The 19,918-nt window shown below is 39.9% G+C and overlaps 1 protein-coding gene across 2 annotated transcripts in view; it reads right to left on the bottom strand.

Annotated features, from left to right (window-relative positions):
• CLCN5 (chloride voltage-gated channel 5) overlaps window positions 1-19,918 on the bottom strand; it is a 154,174-nt gene that overhangs the window by 89,556 nt on the left and 44,700 nt on the right. The gene's annotated exons all lie outside the window — the stretch shown is intronic.

The following is a 19,918-nucleotide window of genomic DNA, read 5'->3' as shown; positions in this document are numbered from 1 at the left end:
AAACCAGTTGGGCTGGAGTGGAGAGTTCTGCCAGGAAGATGAGGGTGAAGAAGGTCAGTGCCATCCTGTGGTCCTTAAATGGCACAAGCATAAAAATCAGTTGGACTTTCGGGGTGCTGAGCAACCACCAGGGAGGGAATTTTAGGTGGCTCACTGACGTTTCTCATAATGTGTCTACTTGAACGTGAGGAGGACTGACCTAAAACAAACCCAACTCACGTTTGTATGGAGTGTAGTACTTGAGATAGATTTAGTTTTTTAAATTAGCTGATTCAAAATAAGACAGCAAGTCCCGATGGACATGAAGATTGTGAGGACAAGTGACCAGCAGGGCCACGAAACCAGGGACAGGCAATGGGCAGTTACCAAAGTGGGTGAAGCTGGAGAACAAAAACGCTTCTTCTCAAAGTTTAGTCCAGCAGCAAGTGGAAATGTGGATTGGCACTAGAGAGACCAATCTAAGGCGCGGCCCTCGCAACCCACACATGAGAGAGTCCAGGAGGGCTGGAGCCAGGCTGAGTGGATGGGAGAACAGAAAGGAGGGGATGGGGGAGGGGTTGCACAGGGATTCAGTAGATTTCAAGAGCACGAATTGGCAACTCATTGTATGAGGTGTTTTATGAAGATGAATCTTGGGACAGCGTTCAGAACAAGGCTTGAATGAGGGGCCAGCTGGGCCAACAGAAATGAGATGAGCATGAAGGACCCTTTAAACAATCTACGAAACCTGGACAATTAAGCAGGGGCATGATTCCATCAGAAAATGCCAAGGATTCCAGCATTAACACACAAATAATGGCTTGGGGCTAAGAAGTAGGTATTTGGGGTCTTAGCATCCTTCCCTGAAATGGAAGCGGAATGCTGTTGCACTGCAGGTACCTGAAGCATTTAAGATACTTTTGCTACTCCGAATTCTGAACAAGCTACCTATCCTGTGCTGGTGTTCCCAACATGAAGCACTAATTTTTCCCTCATTTCCCAACCCTTGGAGCTCTAAAGCCAAGCTATATAACACATGATAAAACCGGCAGTTGAGTGGATTTTATTTTATTGCTCCAGGGAAATTTAAACAAAAAAACACAACAACTTGGAAGGACTTTACTCACGAACTCAAGTCCCCTCTAAAAATAGACACAGTTCCACCATTCATTTGGTACATAAACTTATTACGTCTTACAACTTGGAGAACGGGCAGAATGAATAGATTCATTCTCTCTTTATTTATGCTTTTCTTAAGAGCTGTCAAGCCTTTGCACTCTACATTTCCTCCAAGAACCCCCTCTAAGAATGTCTCTCTGAGTGTCTCACACAGCATTTACACGTTTCCCACCCCGCATTTGTGGATTTGCGTTGTGCCTTATCTCTCCCAAAGGGAAGAGACTAACTTTGACATCATTGGGAGGCCTCAGACGTAGGGTAGAAGCTCCGTAACTATCTGTGAAATAAATCTGCTTGCTTTTAGGCTAAGTATAGCCACTCCCATTCTGTTTGAAGTCCTGCCATTTCAAGGGCCCCAAACTGTCTTATCAGCAGCTATTCAGATTACTTCCCCTGCCATTATTGTGCAAGAAGATATGGATAAAACGATTTACTAATTCAGGAAGATTTCAGGGTGTGTCAAGTTTTAGGACACACACTCCATCCTTCAGTCACCGTTCTGCCTCCCCACCCACCCAAGGCGTGGTGACTACTACCAAGACAAATACCACCTACACCTCACTCTAATTCTAAATTGTAAGCTTATGAATGAGCTTGGTCTGAATTTAGGTCCAAGAGACAAGATATATTGGGTTGAAGGCTCATCTTCATTCTCTCGATGGGCTAGAGAAGAAAGAAACATATTGAACAATCTGGTGAGTTGGATCACTGACTTGACTGGAGTCTTCGAGAAAGTAGCTGGCTGACACCACTGCATCTTAGCTGCTTCATACTCACCGGGCAGGAACAAACATTTGCTTTGGGGAGAAAAAAGGCTGCTGGAACTTTGTGGAAGAATTCACCCAATCGTGTTTAACTTTCGTGACCTACTGTATATATTTGAAGAGAACATGCATAAGCCTCTGTCTTGCGCTGTCCCTAGGGTTTATGCAGCAGACTGGAGCCCTGGGTAAGATTCTTCTAGGGATAGCTACCTTCTTGGAATGGAACACAGGACTGAATAGGGGTGTGTATCAAATTCTGCACTATTATAGGTTGCGTTATAGTGACATTTTAACTTTACATGGCAAAAGGGGTGTAATATACACAAGATCGAACACAGCTGAAGGGATTTTCTTTTAACTTCCTCCTCTCCTCAATTTCTTCTTTGAGCATCTGACATAAGGTGACCCCCTAACTCCTGAAATGCCTTTGTCTTTATTTATATTATGCTCTACAATAGTCTCACTCTCCTGCTACCTCTATGATCTTTCCTTCTTTTCAATCTTTGCTGCCACCTCTTCCACATTCAAGGTTCCTACTGTGTGTGTCTCCCACCTCCCCAGCACCCCCCCCCAGCAAGAATACATCTTCAGCTTGCTAATCATCTCTCTCTGAATTCTACTATGGGTTTCAGACATTTTTATTCGCTAGGTATCCATTCCTGCTCTCCCATTCAAGCCACAGGATATTTCAAACCATTTGTCACAACATAAAAAGGTTGGTACCTAAAAAAACATTACCTAAAGCTAAACCCATTACCTCTCTAGAAAGCAAATATCCAACTCCCCATATTGCTTGCAGTCACCATTGCTATTTTGAGTTTACCAGCTTAGAACGTTAATTACCTTTTGCTCCCTCCTACTGTAATCCCTGTATTTAATTTGTTACCGAGTCTGAACTTTCTGGTTTGCAACAGACCATATTTGTTCCCTTAGTTTCTATCCCCACCTTTCCCTTTGGAGGCTGGCCCTGTTTTATACCTTTTGTTATCTGTTATTCCTCCCCAAGACTGGTCCCTTCTGTTGGCCACACTCAATCTGCTTCCCAGACTCTCCACAGTCCTCTTGCCCATCAAGCCAATTTCCTCCTGGTCAGCCCCCCACTCTCCCCAACCAGACTTGTGTTACTTGGCCAGACTGGATTGTCACCCTCCCTTTCTACGTGGCCAAATGCTGTCTTTCTTTTTTTAAGATTTTTTTAATCTATCTGACAGAGAGAGAGCCAGAGATCACAAGCAGGGGGAGCGGCAGAGGGAGAGGGAGAAGCAGGCTCCCCACGCTGAGCAGGGAGCCCGATGCAGGGCTTGATCCCAGGACCGTGGGATCATGACCTGAGCTGAAAGCAGATGCTTAACTGACTGAGCCACCCGGGTGCAAAATGTTGACTGTCTGTAAAGGCCCTGGGATACCTGGGTGGCGCAGTCGGTTAAGCACCCAACTCTTGGTTTCGGTTCAGGTCATGATCTCAGGGTTCTGGGATCGAGCTCCATATCTGGCTTCATGCTCAGTGCAGAGTCTGCTTGAGCTTCTATGTCTCCCTCTCCCTCTGCCCTTCCCACTCATGTGCACACGTTCTCTCTCTCTCTCTCTCTCTCTCTCTCAAAAAAAAATTTTTTTTTATAAAAAAGGCCCAGCTCAAGTTTTACTTCTTTCATGATACTCTGCTTTTTCTAAATTCCCACTGGACAATGGTACTCGCTTCTTGAGTATATTCTCATTCTCTCCACTCCTCATTGTTTCTTGACTAATAGGCATGAACGAAGCTGGGTTTGGGACATTTTTCTCTGATATCCTCATCCGTGGTACCAGATGCATAATGGGTGTTCAAGAAATGCTTTTTGATTTTACAATGATTAAGGTTCAAACTATATTACTTCATTTGAAAACCTCTGCTCTTATTCCTCTTCTCAGTGATCAAATATTGAATTCAGAAGAGCTCATGAGAGTTGTGACACTCTGGTTCCCCTCCCTACTCTTCTCTCCCCTTTTGAAATTTAACACATGAAAAACACGCAGGATATGATACTTAAAGTTCTGCAATTTGAGAACTTTAGTAACAAAGGACCACAAAATCCAGCTAGATACTTCCCTTAAATGTGAAAAACTGTTTTTCCCCACAGCATTCAGGTTAAACAAAGCCCTTAAATTAAAAGGCAAGGATAACCGGAAACCCTTCCTCTTCAGGTCCCTGGGGAAATGCTGCTCTGAGACTGACCTTGGTGGCGGAGAAGGTGGGTGTGGGGAGGAAACCTTAAATGCCTAGAATCGAGGGCTCAAGCCAAGGGAGGACGAGACCCAAATCCACTGGGGCGCAGCATATCTTTCTCTAATGCCAGAAGTTGAACGGGTGGGGGGGTGGGGAAGGATCTCACTTCTGAACTTGTCTTGCTCTATTCTTAAATCTGTTTAAGCTATTGTTCTGCTCATCCTATCGCCCACCAGCCACCAAGTAACAAGGCCTTCCTAGTTAGCTCAAGGAAACAACAACACACCAAGTCACGGGCCCTACTGTGCTCTGCCGAAGAGTAACTGCAACACTGAGGTTTTTGTGGGCCAGCAGAACTTAATTAACTACATTATAAACCAAGGAAAAATTATAGCTCCACATATATGCAAATCTTTATAATTTCAATACATCCCTGAATTAATCATAAGGGCAAGGAAACTACTTGCATTAAAAACCATCTAAAAACGTTGTTGGCTTGCCACAAGGTTAATATATCATTGAGTTAAGAAATTATTGCTAGGAAAAAAAAAGGAAGAAAACAACGTATGGAATACGCATCATATCATCCTAGCAAAGTGCTAGTTCTTTTGCAAAAGACTTTTGCGGTGCGGCCATTTTTCTCCTTGATGCAAACCACAATACTTAAGTACTTCTTCTTTCTTTTTTATTCCCAAACCGAGGTCTTGGAGATTCTTGAGGTAGCTGGAGAGTCACTGGGTATTTTAGTCTGGGTACTGACTAAACATGCGCACCCTACAAACCACATTGGACCTTGAAGAAGAAAACAGGCTTTCGAGCACAGGTACTTAATGAAGTTGTGTCTAATCCTATGGTAAGACGCATAAAATAGTATGTCAGAATTCTGAGATGTTGAAAGCCCAAAGAAAGTGGTAATAGTGGGAAAATGGGGATATGGAAACCTTTTTGTAATTTTTCCAAGCTGAAATTCAGAAGGAAAAAAAAAAAAAAAAACAAGAAAAACAAGGGGGGCGGGAGAGACCAACCCCAAGACCCTTTTGCAGATTCTATGGCACGAGCCAAGAAGATGTAGCCAGGCAGCTCATAAATTTGCCACTAACCACAACTAAATATAATTCAAAACACCTGGAAAGCTTTTTGAATAAAATGAACCGAAACACCCTATAGAGTCAGGCAGTTGTCAGAATTTGTGCTGCCAGACAGATGGCGTCAATCCTCTCAGGACTCAGGACAATGAGACAAGTCAAAGGCTTAATTCATTCCACTGAGCAGCACCTCTGCACATGGATTCCAGTTTACACTTCATAACGTACACTGCTGCTAACGCCATATGTTTAAGAAACCGTCACTGGGGTTGTGAAAGAAAGGAAAGACAGTTCCCAGTCAAATTCTCACCGCCCTTGGTTACAAGAGTGTGTTCCCTCGGTGATAAATCACGGAGCTGTAACTTTGGATTGCACGCTATTCTGTACATGTGTTATATCTTAATAGAAAAGTTTAAAGGCTTCCCGGCACCCTTCGGCTAAACTAGTGGCACCATCAAACGCTGCAGCAGAAATACTTAAGAGAGTACAGCATTCCAGTCAGTCGTCTGGAGTAAACTAACCAGTCGGGATGGAAACGTTAACTGCGTGTGGACTACTGGCTCATGGGCGCTAAGAACCAACAGTGCATCTAAATGTCTAAGGGAGAAATGATTCGTTGATTTAGGGGTGCGCAGACTGGGCCACTCAACCTGAAACAGGCTAATTCAGCAATTTCCAAATGTTGGACAACTGTAATACTCTCTCGGTTTAAAGTTTACTCTAACCTTTAAAGGGAAAAAGCACTGCATGGTGTGTGTATGTGTAACAGAAATTAGTAGAAACTGGGCCAATAGGAATCCATTTTTGAAGTTTCAAAACATTCTTAACACGTGACACGCCATGGAATCATAAAATCAGAGCCGAGAATAACTGATCTGAATCAGCAGAAAATGCCTATGGGAAGCAGGACACCCAACCAAAACCTGCGGCCATGGTTACAACCCTATACAGCAGCTAAAAGATTGTATAATGGGGCAAAAGTGGAAAGTGAGTACTCTCTATGTCCCCAGACTATAATCAGTTTAACGTACTTTTTAAATACATGTTTTAATCAAGTGCTTCCTATGTATTATGGAAGATTCATTTGAGAGTAGAAAAATGTTATATTTATTTGGAAAGAAGATTCACTTATTCCTTTAACAAATATGTACTGAGGGACTTCCATGGCTAGGTGCCATGATACAATATTTTTCTTGGAGGACACACTTTAGGCTCTTTAGGACCTTAGGCTACTTGGGAAGGCAGGGGGTGGGCGGTACTAACAGAGATGCAACAATCACAGAAAAATAAAATGTGATGTGTATCAGGTGCTAAGCAGTGCGCTATTAACTACAGCAATTGAAGGAAAGGGTATTCGGTATAGATTAGTGTAACTGCAAGGGCGGGGGTGGGAGGGGGCACAGTCTGGGCCTTCTAGCATGGGCAGGTAAGATTGCTGAAAGATAGGGCATTCCAAGCTAGGGCAGGCACAGTCTAGGCAAAGGGCAAGGTGATATGAAACAGCAGGAGGTAGACCAGTGCCACTCAAAGTGTGATTCAAGGCCTAGGGCCAGCCCCCAATTTTTTATTACCGGTGTTCACCAAGACAGGTCCAGAAATTAATAGGCATCTAGAAACTTTTACTGCAGTTTGACAGAGTAATTTTATGTTTTGTGAATCTAATTAATAAATATGAAGCTGACATTTTATACGTCTTTATCATTTCATTCTCCTAATGGTTTTTACTGTATTATACAAAAGTATCAATCCATGATGCGTTAGAAGTTAAAAAAAAAAAACAAATCCGAGCAGCGGGTCTCTCAGCACAGCTCCTTTGAGAAGCACTGGTAGGGAAGCGTGAATAATATATCTGACTCAAACAGCTGGGGTGTGGAGGAGAGGTGGGGGAGGCGAGAGAGATAACAGAGGCCTTGAAACCCTAGCAGCTGGAGGAATTTATACTGGAGACAACAAGCACTGGAAAGTCGTCCCAGGTTCACAAATAAGGAAGTGACATGAAGAAAGAAGTTATTTTGTGAGGCAGAGTTTCCCAGCAGTTGGTTGGGTTTGACGGGAAGGGAGATCAATCGGGGGGGGGGGGGGGGGGGGGGGGGGGTACAGGGATTAGAGTTAATTCGGAAATCTGGTGAAGAGGCTGGATTTGAATTCCCCCGAGCCCAGAGGGATGGATGGTAGCACTGTAGAACAAGGGGCAAAATTTAGAGACACTGGCTATCTGGGGGTAAAAAAGGAGAAACAGGGCTCCAAGGTTTCTTGCTGGAAGCCAAACACGAAGAGACCGCACTTCTCTAAAAGGAAAAGCTAAGCCTTGACCAAGGATGACAAGTAAAGAGGGGCTAGTAAGGAATGCGGGGCACCAAAACACTGAATTCCTTGAAGGATGGAGAGGTTTTTATGGGGGCGGGGGTTTTGGGGGGCAAAAGGTATAATCATGGAAAACAAGAAAGGTCTAGAAAAGTCACACTTTAAACACTGAGACTATGTATCAGTACCTCATCAAATCTGTATAATCTATAAACTAACCTACATACATGGTTTCTACCCTGAGATTCCTCTGCACTGGAATTAGTATATATTAAAATGGCCATCTGCAGAGGACACTGTAGGGGAGGAGCCTTTCTGTAAAGGTTTAAATCGCAATGCTTCCCTGAGCTCCTTCTTACAGGCATAGGCAACAGAAAGTTACCTGAGATTTAATAGAATCTAAGATGACCTCTGCTTGGGACTTCCAGGAAGAATGTTTCACTGTGCCTTGAAAATACCCTCATACAAAGTTTACAGTGATAATACCAGTGATCTGTTAACATTCAGTTTGTGGTACCTAAGGACTTCCAAGGGTATCTTCTATGAAGGACAGTGATTTTCCCCCCTTGTCATACTTGTACCCGTAAGGGGTTGATTCTTATGAATTTAATCAGCAGTATTTAATAAGACTGCTTTTATATAAGTATATTACTGTTAGTAAGTTTCCAAAAGGATATACAAATTGCTCTCAGAATCTGGTTGGGGAAAAAAGCTTTACCAGATAAGATACCATCTATCTTGTGTAAGAAATGCATTGTTTAACCGCCCCCCCCCCCACACCAAGGCTATGGAAGATAAAACTACCCACAACCTCGGACAGGTTTAGAAGCTAAGAAAGGATTATTGGAGTTACAGTCTCCTAAGATGTCAAACTTCAAGAAATTTCAATAAACAGAGACACAGAGTGGGGGTGGAGGTCCCTATGAGGATGACAATATGTCATTAAAAATGTGTTGGCAATATAAGCTGGTTCTCTTGTCAGCACTGAAGTTTCTGGCCTTTACTATGCCTGTATTAAATGTTCCTGAATGTGCCTTGCATTTTTCCTTATTACATAAGCTTTAATTTCTGAAGATTATCCTGTCCGGCCAGCAGCCTCTTCTGAATGAATGCAAGTATATAGTCCCTAGACTGGCATTTTCTAAACTGTGAATTAATGGACCACTTGGTTCTATGAAATGTTAGCGTATTCCTCACAAAAGGAGTATGACTGTCCTGTGGTCAAAAAAAAGTTTGGGAAATATACAAACATATTGAAAATTTCAAGAAGTCCTGCAGTGAAGAAATTCATTAAACTTTTTACTTACCTTATAATTTTGGAAATGACCAGAAAACCTTTTCCCCCTTCTCAGAATGTTTATGAACCTCACAGCAAACACTGTGTTTTATGTAGGAAGTACCGCCTTGCCTAAGCAGAGTTAAAATCAGTATTTAAAATAAAAACTAAATGAAGTAGGTCATTAGAAGGGAAAAAAAAGGATCCATGTGAAATTTTTGGAGAAAATATATAATATTACTATTACCATCTCTTTGTTAAGTTTCTATTACGCTGACCAAAAGTGAAATGTTTCAGATGCATTTGAATGAGGTGGAAAGTGTAACAGAGATAATTTTATTTTAAAAGAGCAGTATTTATAAAGTCATTTGTCTTAAGCGTTAGAGGTAATTTCATATTTTTAAAGTATATTTACTTTCCCAGCTGCACTTTCCATACTTTTTGTTTTTATTCCTGACTGTGGGGGACAGCATTTTTCAAAATATCGGGTAGGTCGCAGAAGACAGGCAGATGGGATGGGATGTAAACTTAGCCACAAATTGCCCATGGACTTGACTGAGGATATATTTTTAAGGCTTATAAATATATAGAGATAATTTTATTTTTAAATGTTAAGGTTACAGAGAAAGCAAGCTGGAAGACAATACGGTCACTTTGCTTTGAGGAAAAAACTTCTGTCTTTTGCTAAATGTTTAGATTATTAGATCTGCTAGTGAAGAAAGAAGATTTCTAAATACTGTGTTTCCTTCAATAACTGCTTTTCGCTAAATTAAAAATGAATAAGGATGGGCGCCTGGGTGGCTCAGTCGTTAAGCGTCTGCCTTCGGCTCAGGTCATGATCCCGGAGTCCTGGGATCGAGCCCCGCATCGGGCTCCCTGCTCCGCAGGAAGCCTGCTTCTCCTCTCCCATTCCCCCTGCTTGTGTTCCTGCTCTCGCTATGTCTCTCTCTGTCAAAAAAATAAATAAAATCTTTAAAAGAAAAAAATGAATAAGGATGGAAAATTAAACCATAAATGCAAAGGGAAACTCTTAATCATCCTTAAAGTTTTACCACATATGAATGAGCTAAATTCACATCTGCGACAGAAAGATTAAAACACCCAACGGATTTTTTTAAGCAAACAAATCCTTATATACATTTGACTAAAGGAAAAGTAATTTATTTTCATATCCTAGAAAAGAAATTCCACGTAGGTGTTTTAAAAACATAATGTTAATTGTTGATAATAGAAAAAATGACTGAGTAAATCTGGCCATACATCTGGCCACACAACAGCTCCTTTGAAATTAAACATACCAACTTTTTTTTAGTCTCAAAGAATAATGAGTATTATTAAGAAAAAATAATCAAGATAGGACTCGATTATTATGATTTTTTAAGAAGCAAACCAGGTCCAATTAAAAAGTTTTGCAATACGAAAAGCAAATAAGCAAAGGTGCAATGATAAGGTGAAAACCGCAGCAATTAAGATAGCATAAGAAAAACAAGTAGAGGGCGCCTGGGTGGCTCAGTTGGTTAAGCGACTGCCTTCAGCTCAGGTCATGATCCTGGAGCCCCGGGATCGAGTCCCACGTCGGGCTCCCTGCTCAGCAGGGAGTCTGCTTCGCCCTCTGGCCCTTCCCCCCTCATGTGCTCTCTCTCTCTCTCTCTCATTCTCGCTCTCTCAAATAAATAAATAAATAAAAAGAGGGGCGCCTGGGTGGCTCAGTCGTTAAGCGTCTGCGTTCGGCTCAGGTCATGATCCCAGGGGCTTCGGATCGAGCCCCGCATTGGGATCCCTGCTTGGCAGGAAGTCTGCTTCTCTCTCTCCCACTCCCCCTGCTTGTGTTCCCTCTCTCGCTGTGTCTCTCTGTCAAATAAATAAGTAAAATCTTTAAAAAAAAAAAAAAAAGAAAAACAAGTAGAATAGGATGGATGGTCTAACAAGTACATAAGAAAGACCACAGTTCTATGGCAAATAACCACTGGATTATTAGAAATAAAAGAATCGCTGGACACAGCAATAAGAAAATAAAGCAATATTATAAGTTAAGGAATTAAGGCCATCCTTTCCCATCATTTTGAACCATCCCTCAAATCTACCAGAGTATGAATTTAAAATGAAAAAGTCATCCACTGCTAAGTGAAATAATTATAATGCTAAATACCATGCAGTGAGTACAATACAAATAATTATAGATTGGAATAAACAAAATCTGACCCTGATTATAAAAATACATGTTAAGAATGGCTACTCCTTTCAGATTCACTAATGCAAATTAAGAGGCCAGACATTAGTCACAGAATCTGAAAAAAAGCATATTTTAAACCAAAAAAGGACATAAAATGATAAAGCACCAGATAATGATTTTTTAAATATCTAGTAAATTAAAGAAAACCTAATGATTTTTTACAAAACACTGATAAATTTAACATGACAAACACAATCCTACCTGAAAAACTATTCTACCATTTGAATGAAGAATCAAATTAGCAACACAAACAACGAGAGAATTCAGTATATCTAAACAAAACAACCAATACTATAATATAATCATCAAGTTAATCATAATATTCAAGTGCAGAATTTTGGGAAAACGTTTCTTCACAATAGCTTATCATATACTCAGATACAGACATTCTCAATCATATAATACTGCAGGGTTTTTACACAGCACAAGGCAGTACGATAAATGGAATATAAGAACATGATCAAGCCACATGGAAATTGTAAAAATACATCTTTCTTAAATGACAACTGAATCAAAATAGGAAGGAACTATTTAAAATAGAGCAAATCAAAATATATTCATAGCTCTACATGCCTCTCTTAAGAACAGCTTGAAAAAAATAGTAAAACTGATAAACTGCTAATACAATTAAACAAAAGAGAAAAGCACACAAATTACTGACTTCAAAGATAGATAGTTCATGCAAAATTATTTAAATTGTTAGAGAGTTCCATATGAAAGAATTTTTTTTTTTTAAGATTTTATTTATTTATTTGACAGAGAGAGACATAGCGAGAGCAGGAACACAAGCAGGGGGAGTGGGAGAGGGAGAAGCAGGCTTCCCGCAGAGCAGGGAGCCCGATGCGGGGCTCGATCCCAGGACCCTGGGATCATGACCTGAGCCGAAGGCAGACGCTTAACGACTGAGCCACCCAGGCGCCCAAGAATGTTTTTTTTAAAAAAAGGAAAGGAATAACCTCAAAAAGAAAAGAAAAAAAAAAAAAAAGCTTAAGTACCTAAAATGAAATAATCTAAAGAGACCAAAGAAATAAGCAATATTATCAATAAATTTCAAAAGAAACAAAAATCTCACTTAAATGTTTAAATATTAAATGAATGATAATCCTCTTACAGAAGTGGTTCCTAAAAAAGCTCTATCAAATTCATCTTCATGAGGTGAGTGTCAGCCTGATTATTAAACCAGACTTATGGGGCTGTCTGGGTGGTTCAGTTGGTTAAGTGGCTGCCTTCAGCTCAGGTCATGATCCCAGGGTCCAGGGATGGAGCCCAGCACAGGGCTCCTTGCTCAGGAGGGAGCCTGCTTCTCCCCTGCCTGCCACTCCCCCTGTTTGCTCCCTCTCTCTGTCAAATAAATAAAATCTTTTTTTTTTTTAAAGATTTTATTTATTTATTTGAGAGAGAGAATGAGATAGAGAGAGCATGAGACGGGGGGAGGGTCAGAGGGAGAAGCAGACTCCCTGCTGAGCAGGGAGCTCGATGCGGGACTCGATCCTGGGACTCCAGGATCATGACCTGAGCCGAAGGCAGTCGCTTAACCAACTGAGCCACCCAGGTGCCCAAATAAATAAAATCTTAAAAAAAAAAAATTTAAACCAGACTTATGACTAAAATCTCAAAAGGAAAATTACAGATTGGTCTTATTTGCGATCTTAGATGCAAAATTCAAAACGAAATTTTAACAAACAACTTTAAAAGAATTGTTCTTCATGTTATCAGGTTTTAGCCTGAGCCTGCAAGGCTGATTTTAAATAAGACCAATGATTCACAAAAGAAATAATAAAAATAAAGTGATACGGTGAAAAAAAAAATCTGAAAATCCAACACTCATTTCTGTCTTTAAAGTAGATGGATTTTTAAAAAATATTATATATATGATATGTCCAAAAGAAGTCAACACTACTCTTAAAGGAGACAATTAGAGCTAGTCATCTAAAAAAGAAGAAAAATCACACAAAGATATCTAGTCACCACTCCTAATTAACCATGTTAGAAAATTTGACCTTTATAGTCAAACTGAAAAATGACTGAGTTATATAAGGAAAAGTAAAACAGCACTATTTACACACTATGCAATTACATAACCTAGAAGACCAAGATACTGAAGAACAACCCTAAAAATAATGAGTTCAACAAAGGAATAAGTTATAAAAATCACAAAAATCTACTGAACACAACTGGGACAGAAATCCGTTTTACCACAGTAACAACCACCAAAAAAAACCATTACCCTGAAAATTACCCTAATTGGACACATACACTGAGGGGATTAAGCATGGCCAAGATGACAACAGCTTAATACAACGCAGAAGCATTTAGGCCTTCATTTCTACCTCGCAGTTTCCAAATCCTGTCAATTTCACCTCTGTAACCTAAGGTAATGTACAAAAAGCTTGTCCTCTAAATACCAACTTAATGCCCAGTTCCTCAGAACAGGAGGTTAGAGACAGATGGTTTCTACTGAAGGAATGAATGAAACAAACCACAAGTAAATGGTTATTTAGTACATTTGTGGTCATAAAAGAAAAAAAAATAAGGATAAAGCCAAATAACTGTGGAGCTACTGGGATAATGAAGACACTCAAGACTCTGTTGACTATACTCCCACATAAACCAGCGGTCTGAGCCAGGACTCTCAGGAACAGGTGCCCCTCCAATGAGACTTCTCCTCTTCCCTCCCATGTAAAAAGGGTGTTTTCTACCAAAGATGTTTGTCACAGCTGTATTCATAATTATTTTTTTTAAATCTCAGAGATGTGATTAAACCAACTCTGATATAGCACTTTCCCCCCTCATTCCCTGATTATTCGTTTCAAGGGATATGCACATGAACAAAACATGCAGTCTCTGATCTCAAGGAACATCCATTATATTATTTAAGACAGCCATTAAAATAAGCGTTTGCATCATGCTACCTGATACATGAAAACGAATGTACAGAAAAAGTCAGCTGATAACATCTCTCAACGACAAAAACAAAAAACGGCACAGCCAATGATAAAAGCAGTGTGAAAGGACTGTCTCTCTAAAATGCAAACAGAAACAAAGGGGAGAGACAAGAATCTAAAAAAAAAAAAAAAAAGGACAATATAAGTAGTTGGTGTTTTAAATCTGTGCAACTTTCACAAAGCTTTCAATAGCAAAGTCTGGCATGATCTAGCTGCTTCTATTCCTGTTTTTTTTAGAGGGGACCAGCCTTTATGTATAGGTAACTCAGTATACCCCTTTTTCCCCTCTCCTCTGTTTCTCTTTTGACTGCCAATAACATAAAACACAAGTACTTCTTGTAAATTACTCGCTGTACTTACTGAATAGGGGAATTTATGTTCCTTTTCCTCATTTTAAAACAAGATGAATGGAACATGTTATATTTCTTTACTTTTTAAAAGTCGTTTTTTTTTTTTTTAACTTGTGAGCCTTAAATGAATTCTTTCAATGGGTCGGTGGCCTCGTGATAGAAAAAAAGTTCCCCCATCCTGCTTAATATGATGTTATTTGTTAGAATATAAAACAAAATCCCGAAAGTAGACGTTCCAAGTTCTCCAACATGGGGCAGGGGACGCCTCTACATTTAGGCCTTTGAAGACATTTAAAGGGATTTTATATTTATTCTTTAAACTTCCAACTTACTTTGTTCCTAGATGTTGCCTGCATTAAAAACAATGTTTTGTCTCTAAATGAAATTTTGCCATTTGCAACGACGTGGATGGAACTAGAGGGTATGACGCTAAGTGAAGTAAGTCAATCAGAGAAAGATAAGTATCATATGATCTCACTGATAGGAGGAATTTGAGAAACAAGACAGAGGATCATAGGGGAAGGGAGGGAAAAATGAAACAAGACGAAACCAGAGAGGGAGACAAACCATAAGAGACTCTTAATCTCAGGAAACAAACTGAGGGTTGCTGGAGTGGAGAAGGGTGGGAGGGATGGGGTAGCTGCGTGATGGACATTGGGGAGGGTATGTGCTATGGTTTGCGCTGTGAATTGTGTAAGACTGATGAATAACAGACCTGTACCCCTGAAACAAATAATACATTATATGTTAATAAAAAAAATTCAGTCTGAGAAAAAAATAAAGACCAAATAAGCAACTGCCGTAAAAAAATAGTATCTTTAATGAAGCAGTTAAAAAAAAAAAAAAAAGGTAGAGAAAGATGTGGATAAGGCTCAGAGACAGAGGAATGAGTTAACCATGAAATCAGAAATTAGAATAGGATTCAAGCAACTTCAACCACGTGAGCAAATGGATAGCAGAAAAAGAATTCACACAATGTCTTTGGATTATAGTGTGAGAAATGATGGCTCAGTGGGGAGAGGAACTTTTAATAAACGCTTTTGTGGAAACGATTAAAATTCATTCCAGATGAGTCAAGGATTCAAACTTTTTTAAAAATTATAAAAAAAAAAAAACTAAAAGAGGGCCGCCTGGGTGGCTCAGTCGTTAGGCGTCTGCCTTCGGCTCAGGTCATGATCCCAGGGTCCTGGGATCAAGCCCCACATCGGGCTCCCTGCTCTGCGGGAAGCCTGCTTCTCCCTCTCCCACTCCCCCTTGCTTGTGTTCCCTCTCTCACTGTGTGTGTCTCTCTGTCAAATAAATAAAATCTTTAAAAAAAAAAACTAAAAGAAAATGGAATGGTGCATTTACACTCAATGTGTGAGAGAATTTTATTACTACCAAAGCAAAGAAAGAAAGAAATTAATTATGACCCATGGGTGATAAATATGACTAAACAAAAAGATAGCTTTTTATACATTAAAAAAAAGAAAAACAATACTGCAGCCACAATTTTGATGTTAAAAGAACTTAATATAGGAAATAATAAAAATCTGATACAACCTGATAGTTAATACTACTATAAAAACATTATGCCAATAAGAAAGGAACACTGAAAAATGTTCAGCTTCATCAGCAATTAAAGGACTATTAACTTTATGACAAAACTCAAAGCTCCATGCACAGTTTATTCTCTTGGCAAACGATACCAGTTTTTAAGGACACAATACTCTCTTGGCTCCAGGTGAATTAGTTAAAGCAACAAATAAGGGAAAAATCCATATTTTCAGTCATTGGCATTTTATATACTGGCCATTTCCATATACCACTAGGATAGTTCTGTGACTTTTAGCTCATGTTTTGAACATTTCCGTTTCTTTCAGATTTTTTTTTTTAATTTCAGGTTTATTTTTAGTCATGTATGCCTAAATGTATTTGCTTGGCAGTCTTTCCTAAATAGTTCTCCATTACATCTCTGCCATTAAGTGAAAATGCTTTTAGAAATTTGGTGATAAATATTTCCAATCACAAGCTTATTTATGACAAATAATTTTGTACACTCTCTGGTGATTTTACCCCATTTAAAACATACTTTTAAAAAAAGCATTCTGGACTATTTTAATTATTTTGTTTCATAAAATCCTATATCATAGAAAAGCAAAACTTTTAACAGGGTTTAAGGACTGGCTAAATTTATTGTTGGGTATTCCTAAAAGTGGCATTAGATTTTAAATGTTATTTTATGATAGAGGTGTTGGCTCACACTAAAATGTAATCATACTGCAATATATAAATGTATCAAATCAACATGTTGTACACTGCAAGCTTACACAATGTTATATGTCAATTATAGCAATAAATATGTTATTTTAATTCTGTAATATAAAACTAAGAGAGACATATATAGGCATACAATTAATTCAGTATCTCAATGATCACAAAAATATTTATATAATTTAATCCTATATGCATTAGACAGTACTAAACCTGTAATGGGACTAATTAGTGTTTATAAAAGCAATGCTGCTTCAATATAAAAGAATTCTAGAACAAAAAAAAGGTGGAGAAAGCACAGCTAAAGAGGTAAAGCAAGCAGAGAGACTAACATTTTAAAATCGCCTGAAAGTTTACCTAATGGAGAGAATTTTTTTAAGTTTAGAAAGATACTGCCAAATAAGTAAAGCAGATAAGCTGAAACTGAATTATATTTTGTTGAGTGAAGAATGGAGAGAAATAATTCAAGGCAGGTAAAAAGCTTCAGAACTACCCTGTGGTACACAGAAATAAGCAATATGTGAAAATTGTGTTTAAGTTCATTCTCTCAAACCATCTGCTTCCCAAATGTTTTAAAAACTTAGTCAGTGGCTAAATAAACTCTGGTATATTAGTGAAGGACTAAAATCTAGCCATCAAAAATGATAAATGTGTGGCCCATGGTGGGGGGGGGGGTGTTAGGAGAGATGGGCGGTAGGCAAGACCTTAATAAAATATAAAACACAAATGTGTTTTTGGCAAAAATGACAAGGACACAAAGAGATTACAGAGTTGTATACATAGCTGGTACTCTGTGGGGAAGACACTGCCCTCTTTTCTCTTAAGGTATTGCAGTATACAATAAAGAAAAAAAATCATAGTATCTTCAACCTATTTTTGCTCATTTCAGAGGATGAAGTGCCCCCCCATCCTCTCCAAAGCTGTCCCTCTAACTTGTGTTTCCACGATCCTCTTCCTAGCCTTTGTGGGGCCCTATGCTTCAGCTGTCTCCGTGGGACCCCTGTATGCCCAGTGATGCATGTGGTCCACCTCTCCCATTTAAAACAGAACCAATAACACTCTTTTAATCTTGCTGTACCCTCCAGGACCCGCCCCCCCACCACGGAGCTTCCACAGACACCGTGCTCTTGCCTTTATCTCCCACATTGGTTGACAAGATGTCTACCCTTTCGGAAGAGTCTACAGGTCTAACCTCCCCACTTAACGTATCATATTCACTAAATAAAGGACACATTTTTTTTCAGCTTTATTGAGGTGTAACTGACAAATAACGTTGTAAGACCTTTAAAGTATCCATCATGGTGATTTAAGTATACATTGTGAAAGGATTCTGCCCATATAGTTCATTAATACATCCATCATCTCACATATTTAACTTTTAAGTGAAAATATTAAGTTCTACTCTCTCAGCATATTTCAATTATATAATACACTTATCACCTATAGTCACCATGTTATACATTAGATCCTCAGACCTTATTCATCTTATAGCTGACAAGCCAGATTTAAAATAAAATCATTATGTAAGAATTTCGAAGGAGATTTCAAGACTGGCAGGTAGAGGCTACAAGTAGAGAAAATGAATGTGAATATGTTTGTTTGTTTTAAAGATTTTATTTATTTGGGAGAGAGAGAGGAAAGGGCAGAGAGAGAGAGAGTCTTAAGCAGACTCCAGGCTGAGCGAGGAGCCCCAAATGGGGCTCGATCTCATGACCCTGATATCACAACCCTGAGATCTCGAAACCAAGAGTCAGATGCTTAACGGACTGCACCATGCAGGTGCCCCCGTTTGTTTTTAAGTCCAGACCATAAAGAAAGGAAATGAACACTTATATTTCAATAGCAGCCACTATGTTTTTCGAAGTGCTTTCCTTTGGGTTAGGGAATGTTACAGGTATACTGTATATTGTAGAGGAAATCTCAGCGATGCTCTAATCTAGCACTTTCCTTTACAGATGAAGAAACTGAGGCCCAGTGCCTTGTGAAGGGCGGCTAACATCAACCTATCCATACTCTGCACCTACAAGTAAATGCTACACACGTGTCTTCTATATAAACCTCAGTACAAGCACCACTTAACAGTTGGGGAAACTAACTCAGGACAGTTAAGTAATTTCCCAAAGGTGACACAGATAAGCTCCGTTAATTTGCCGAGCCCAGTGCAAAATGCAAACACGGCATCCCTCGTTCAAAGCTTAAGAATTTCAAGATCGCAACAGTAGAGAATTAAACCAAGTACAAGGCCCCTGCCTGGCTCTGGGGGACTGCACAGGTCACAGTGCCCACAAAGTCGAGCCCAGGTGTACCGTTAGAACAAGCAGTGGGGCTGGCACTTAAACCCACTTCCTCGGATCTCAAAGTCCCTAGACTTAGCCACTACTTTCTTCTGTCTCCTGGGGAATTGAAGGGATCGGCCTACCCAAGGTCTCGCCACTGGTTTGCAACAGAGATAAAATACGAACCCCAGAAGCTTGACACCAGTTGCCCATGGCCACAAGACCCCTCTGCGCCACGTCCCTCCTCCAGGTGATTGAGATCAGCTAGTTACTGACAAGTGGGGAGACGCAGCTGTCACCTCCACAGCTGACTCGGCTTGCTGCCGGCTGGCCCCGCCCTGCCCACCACCTGCCCCACACTCTAAAATCAGCCTTTGTACAGCCTGGCTTCGGGGAAAGAAGAGGTGCTGGGAGGAAATGGGGGGACGTGGTTCTTCTTCTGGGTGGTTTTGGTTTGTTTTTTTGTTTTGTTTTAAGTCTCCCTCCGTACATCCTCTCTGGGGCCAGTCTAGACACATATTTTGAAAAAGTCCCCCTGTGGTCCTCCTATCTAACCTTGGGTACTGATTTTAGTCTAATAAGGAGAGTTATGAAGACCTCTCAGGTGCCTCTAGGAAATACCACTAGGGCAACTATTACTGTGGAAATGGCAGTCCACTTGGACAAACACATACCAGGGCTTAGAATTCGAACTCTGACACTTGCTGTCTGCCTCTGGCCACATCATTTCACTTCTTTGAGCCTCAATCTCCTCATCTATAAACTGAGGATGCCACCATGAATTTCTCTGGCTTGTAAAGTGTGCTTAAAGACTCACTGCCCTGTGCCAGACACACATCTAATCATGAAGCTTTTTTTTTAAAAAGAGGGAAAACTCCACTATGCAAAATAACTGCTTTTTAAAATTTATTTAAATTCAACTTAATTAACATATAATGTATTATTTGTTTCAGAGGTAGAATTTAGTGATTCATCAGTTGCATATCACACCCAGTGTTCATTCCATCAAGTGCCCCCTTAATGCCCATCACCCAATTACTCCATCCCCCCACCCCACTCCCCTCCAGCAAC

The sequence above is a fragment of the Mirounga leonina genome, unplaced genomic scaffold (genome assembly GCF_011800145.1).
Source record: "Mirounga leonina isolate KUSES-001 unplaced genomic scaffold, KU_Mleo_1.0 Mir_101609, whole genome shotgun sequence".
Taxonomy (NCBI): Eukaryota; Metazoa; Chordata; class Mammalia; order Carnivora; family Phocidae; genus Mirounga; species Mirounga leonina.
This window is presented reverse-complemented; position numbering and strand designations above follow the sequence as displayed.